The 6,832-nt window shown below is 34.7% G+C and overlaps 1 long non-coding RNA gene across 1 annotated transcript; it reads right to left on the reverse strand.

Moving 5' to 3' along the window:
• Positions 1-1,448: 1,448 nt before the first annotated feature.
• On the reverse strand, positions 1,449-5,551 carry LOC112727511 (uncharacterized). Its single transcript, XR_003165861.3, has 3 exons — positions 4,760-5,551; positions 4,478-4,667; positions 1,449-1,692 (listed from the first exon to the last, which is right to left on the reverse strand). It is a non-coding gene; the product is annotated as an uncharacterized lncRNA (long non-coding RNA).
• Between the last annotated feature and the right edge of the window lie 1,281 nt (positions 5,552-6,832).

The raw sequence follows: 6,832 nt of genomic DNA on the forward strand, positions 1-6,832 counted from the left end.
ACTATGCTACCGACAAAGTGATTGTTGTTTTGAGAAATTCTAAACCGGCACAAATCTACACATCAGGTCTCCCAAGTATCATGGAGGCATTTTTGTCTTCTTCCATATCCAATATCACAAAATCAGCAAGAAAGATAAAAGGTCCTACTTTCATAAGCAAATCCTCAACAACTTCAAGGGGATACTTAATGCAATGGTTAGCAAGTTGAAGAGAAATACGAGTAGATTTTATCTCATCAATTTGAAACTTTTTTCTTTAGTGAAAGAGGCATGAGGTTGATGCTGGTTCCAAGATCACAGAGGGATCTCTGAATAGTTGTATCTTCAATGCTCACAAGGAATTAGAAAGCTCCCACTGTCTCATCTTCTCTCCAGTCCCTCTTCTTACTCAACAACTCCTTCATAAACTTGGCATAGATAGGCATTTGTTCAGGGGCCTCTGCGAAAGGGATGTTGATCTGAAGCTTCCTGAAAACCTCCAAAATTTTGAAAAATTGCTTGTCCTTATATGCCTTCTGAAGTCTCTGACGGTATGGCATTTTAGGCTTGTATTCTGGAGCCTTTGGTAAAGCAGGATGTGTATCAAGAGTGACTGAAAAAGGGTTATCCGGATGCCTTGAGGCACTACAAAAAAAAAGGTCTATGGTCACGGTGTAGCTAGTGAAAAGGGTGACCATAGGTCTATGGTCACGGTTTTTGACCTATGGTCACGATTTTTTCGCCGTGGTCTATTCTCTCGTGGCCATAGACCTATGGTCACGGTTTTTTTATCTATGGTCACGGTTTCTATGGTCGCGGTTGTAATGTTCAAATTCTGGCACTTTAGGCCACGTTTTTTTACCGTGACCATAGGTTAATCTATGGTCACGCGATAAAACCGTGACCATAGCCTTATCTATGGTCACCCCTTCCCAAAACCGTGACCATAGCCTTATCTATGGTCACAGTTTTGGCCGTGACCAAAGCCTCTATGGTCACCCCACCAAAAACCGTGGTCAAAGCCTTAGCTATGGTCACGATTTTAGCCGTGACCATAGCCCCTATGGCCATCCCTCATTAAACCATGACCATAGCCTTATCTATGGTCACGGTTTTGGTCGTGACCATAGCCTCTATGGTCACCCCTAACCAAAACCGTGACCATAGCCTTATCTATGGTCACGGTTTTGGCCGTGACCATAGCCTCTATGGTCACCCCTAACCAAAACCGTGACCATAGAGGCTATGGTCACGGTTTTTCGCCGTGACCATAGCCTCTATGGTCACCCCACCTTGACCGTGACCATAGCCTTATCTATGGTCATGGTTTTCACTGTGGCCATAGCTTATCTATGGTCACAGTTTTTACCGTGACCATAGCCTGTTTTATGTTATGAGATTTAATTTTTTTAAATCATAATCACATCCCAAAATGATGATAATCACAAAATAAATCTAAAAATGAAAAATTTGATAAATCCAAATCATAAAGGTTTCATTAAAAATTAGATATTCATTACAACACTAATCAAAATAGAGTGTAATTTATCCATTACATATAATATCGGATAAAGTCTCTTATCAAAAAGTAAAGAACACATCAAAATAATACATTTAGATAACCAAACTCATTATAAGACCCATCCTATCTTATACAGGGTGCCACAACAACTAGTCAACTCCTTTTGTCTTTACGAGTCCAAAAAAATTATCCTGTATACAAAATAAAACAAAAAATTCCTCGTAAAGAACATTCAAGAGTAGGTAAACAAAATAATCAATTAACAAATATTAATCCTAAATTAATATAAAATACAAAATAATTTCTATTTTAAACTTCCTGTCTTAAAATGAGACATAATCAAGCATGTTCTGGAAAATATTTGCAATTTAGCAATTGAAGATTTTATATATCAATAATTATAAAATATCTTGGAAAACACAGAGCTATTTGAAAAATCAAAGAAAATAGATACAAAAATTTTTAAAATTTTTACACACTAATCACATAAATAAAGTTTATGCATGACCTCTGAAAAATAAATAAAATTAAAATTCCTAATCTATCATTAAGACAAAAAATAGTGATATCATATCATCTACATGACATTTATAAAGTGATGTGTTTTGATTGAGTGAAATCAAAATAATTTAGTAGTCCCCATATATATTTCTTTGGTAAAATTGGAATGAGAAATTTTCATGCAAAAATTTACTCTTAGTGCTTAAATTCATCACTGTTACAACTCATTATATTCACCCTTTTGTTTAGTGTAAAACCTTGCTATTATCAATTTCAGAAGAAACAAGAAATGCTAATCCATAGGTTAGTTCAAAAAACCCTAAATTCACGGACAGTCCCAACAAATAACCATCGTACAAGCATACCAAACAAGTTGTTTATTGCTGCACTGAAAAATTGAAAACAGAGAAATTTTCACTGAGAACTAGCCATAAGGATTCACATTTGAGAACAAGGGAATCTGCTACTTGACTAAATTTAAATCAGAGTGAGGTCAGATGTTTCAGAAAAAGCAACTCTGGAAAACAGAAAAGAGAAAATAAAAATAGCCTAAAAAGATGTATTGAAACCTAGGATATTAAAGATGAAGAGAATAGACTGGCTTTAGAAATATAATCTCATCGAAGCGCCAATTATCATTGGCAAAGCACACAACCAGAAAGCACTATAATGCTCATATGCATTAGTAATCTAGCCTTTCCGGGTCCCAACAAAACCATTTCTCAAACTCCTTTCAACTCAATTTCAAAATCTGAACAATTTCAATATCTCAAACCATTTTCAATTTAAATTCATTTTTCTACAAATCAAGCTCATCCCCAATATTATAACCCTTTCCAAATTCCAATTCATTTCCAACAAAGTCAACTAACATCTTCTCAAACACTTTCCAACATTTTCAAACCCAAGTCATTCACAAATCTCAAATCATTTTCTGAAATCAAACTAAATCTAACATCCAGTCACTTTCCAATTCTCAAATTATACTTGATAAACATTCGAATCAGAATTTTAAATCAATCCTTCATTCACTACTTCAATATCAAATAAATATTCAGAACTAGCCACAGGCAAGTAAGTAATCACATTTATTCAAAGCAGTTTAGAATTTTTCGCTGACTCTAGCTTCGGGAATATAAGCAAAACCGTGATTGCTCTGCAGTGTTTTAAATCCAGAAGACAGCAGCAGCGTACAACATTCGAAATTTCATATAAAATCCAAATTAAATCCAACCACCTTCAAAATTTATGTGGTTAAACACGACTTATTCAAATTTCTTTCTCAATTGGTTCCAGGGTCATACCATTTTTAATGAAAGAGTTACGTAGCTTGGAAGTTAGGTAATTTTCTGCTGAAGTCTGTTTTACAAATCATTGAACATAACCTCTTCCAAGTCCCATAACTCACTTACTAAAATATGGAAAACCCTGAAATTTGAATCATATATACTAAACATACTCAAATTTCATCTCCAATTGGTTTCATCTCAATATCATTCCAGAATTAAAAATTATGAAGCCTCAAAGTTACTGACTTAGAAAACAAAGCCTGACTTTTACTGCATAATATATCTTTCTCTGAAAATCCAAATCTTTAAAACTACAACTCTAACCATTCTAAATTTTTATAAAATTAAAGTATTAGGACCAAAGTTTCATTTAAAATTGGTTCCATTTCAAAATTCAAACTGCAGAATTTCTAATAGAGGAATCAAGTTGCTGCTGTGTTAAACGTTCTGCAGAAAAACCAGATTTGACATCCCCAATTCAAAAATTCATCATAAATCATAAACTTAATGAAAAAGTCTCAAATTTACCAGTTTAGTTCCTTATATCCCCAAGTTTAACCCAGGCTTAGTCTCATACAATTTCGATCATTACGTAAGTAGTTATAGCTTTTCAAAGTTTCTGACTTCGTTTAAAATTATGCAGAAAATCAGATTTTAGAGTTCAACTTTGAAAAATCATAACTAATTCTCTAGTTGATACGAAACCTTAAAAATTGAATTTTCACAATTACACTTAATATAATTTACTTAGCATTTAAATTCTTATAATTTCAGTCACTATAGAGTTACTAAATCACTTTCAAAGTTGCCGTTTTATTTCAAGAGAACCTGATTTTCAACAAACCATTTAGTATTCAAAATCCAACCCTTCAATACCCCTCAAAACCAATTCCAAATCAACCACCAACCAAGTTCATTAACATTACAATATACCAAATAACAGCTCAACGGCAACAAATCCAACATAACCCATTAAAATTCAGAAATTCTCAACAATTAGTCATCAAACAATTCCCAATCTACATAATCAATCAATATCACTAATCAACAATTCCAAATCACAATCTCAACCATTCCAATCACAATTTCAGCCACAATTCAATATTAGATAAGCTATTAAATCTATTTGCAGTTATTCAATAAACCTTGTAGGCATTCTTAAATTGAAATCGTTTAAACCCCCTACCTCAATTAGTCGAAACCGTCGAATTTAAACGCAATGATGCCCTTCTTTTTTCCAGTTTACAACAGTCAATGCGGCCGGAACAGCAACAGCAGCCTCACTTCTTCTTGGGCAGCAACAACAATGACAATCGCGCCTATCCCAATCACCTCCGTAGCGGTGACATCAGTGGTTCCGGATAAAGATGATAATACTAAACAGAGACATTAACATATGCTATTGTAATCAGAACAAAATATGATAGAGGAATAGATTCGGGAAACAGAGCATGAGCAAGAGTGTTACAGTTTCAAGAATGGAATTGGGAACACAGGGGAAGCTGCTGTCGGGTATATCCGTGACGCCTCCCTTCAAGCTCAATGATGATCGAACTGTGACGGCGAGCTCCCTTCAACGGCAGCGCTAACGGCGGTGCGCGGCGTTGGCAGCGACGACTCTAACACGGCAACAAAGGCAGAGCTTCTTCTCGGTCAGCGGCTTACAGCTCACAGTTTTCTCCCAACGTCTCTCTCTCATCTCTGTTCCATAGCAGCGACCTCAACTGGCGCCAGCGGCGGACTTCACCCACGGCGATGGCGACAGCTCAAACAACAGCGACAACACACGACGGCGCGCAACGACAACAACAAATCCCTCTCTACGCGACGTTGAATCTATGCCCCCCTCTTTCTTCAACTCGAACCTGACAACGGACTCCAAGGCAGCAGCAAGAAGCTCAACGGCGTTTGGTCTCCATAGTGACGGCGGTGAGACACCGGTGATGGCAAGCCGGACAGCGACTGGACGGTAACGTGGCGCAGCTCCCTCTCTCCCTCTCTGCCTCGTTTCTGGCGAGCGCGACGACGAGACGACCAGACAGCGGCTGCGTGGCTATGGCGGCAGTGGCGAGGACCCTCCCAGCAGCAGCTCTGGCCCAGCGGCGCCTCCTCTGGGTCTCCCTTTCTCTTCCGTTCAGCTCGTTCTCCCTCTTTCGGGTCTCACTCTCTCTTTGCTGTGTGTGAGGAAAAATGAAGCTGATGAGTGAAAGGGGGAAACGGCGCTGGGGTGAAGGGTAAGTGGGTTAGGGTTTTCTAAATTAATTTAGGAATTAAGGTTTTTGAGTAAATTAAAATTTAGTAATTTTAATTAAATTAGGGTATAGAGTATTAAATAAAATTTTAATTTATTTTTTTAAAATTACTTTAAAAATATTATTTGATTATCAATTTATTAATTTTCTTTTAAATCAAATATTCTAATTTAAAAATTGGAGATATTATAATTAATTTTTTGTCTATAAAAATTAAAATATTAACTTCTAAAATCTCAATTATTCAAACTAAATCATACAAAATTCTTATTCTTTTAAAATTATTAAGTTCTATAATTTAAATATAAAAAAATTATTCAATATTATAAGAGTAAGTAAAATTTTTCATTTAATTATCAAAACTTAATTTAATTACTTTTAATAAAATAATTTCTAAAAATAAAGTATTTAATGAATATATAAATTGAAATTAACTCAAATAATATTTTTTTCAAAAATTATGGGTCTTACAAATCACATTTTATAAAATACAATTTTAAATCTAAAATATCGATTACCTAAATTAAATTATATTACATTTCATTATTTTTCTATCACAACTTTAATTTCAATTTCTATAAAGTAACTAATTATAAATTATTTTTTAAATCATTATTAAGTTATTAAATCATTTTTTATGTTATTAAGTTTTAAATCTTTTTTTAATTTAAAATTAATAGTATTTAACATAATTTTTTATTTATAAAATTAAATTTAAAATTTTAATATTTAAAATAAATCATATAAATTTATTATTAGTTTTTAATTATTAAAATTTTTAAAAGATAAAATATTTAAAATTATAAAAAATACATAAAAATTTTAATTAATTTAAACTCAAATGATTAAAACTGTGACTATAGACCCTTTTAGGTCACCCCCAAAACCGTGACCATAAACCCTTTTAGATCACCCTTTTGAAAAACCGTGATCATAGACACTTTTTAGTCATTGTAAAAAATCGTGACCATAAACTCCTTTAGGTCACCCTCAAAACCGTGACCATAGACCCTTTTAGGTCACCCTTCCGAAAAACCGTGACCATATACCCTTTTTGGTCACTGTAAAAAACCGTGACCATAGACACCTTTAGGTCACCCCCAAAACCGTGACCATAGACCCTTTTAGGCCACCCCCCATAACCGTGACCATAGACCCTTTTAGGTCACCCCCCAAAACCGTGACCATAGACCCTTTTAGGTCACCCTTTTTTGAAAAACCGTGACCATAGATCCCTTTAGGTCACCCCTAAAACCGTGACCATAGACTCTTTTAGGCCACCCCCAAAA

Source organism: Arachis hypogaea, chromosome 12 (assembly GCF_003086295.3).
Source record: "Arachis hypogaea cultivar Tifrunner chromosome 12, arahy.Tifrunner.gnm2.J5K5, whole genome shotgun sequence".
Lineage (NCBI taxonomy): Eukaryota > Viridiplantae > Streptophyta > Magnoliopsida > Fabales > Fabaceae > Arachis > Arachis hypogaea.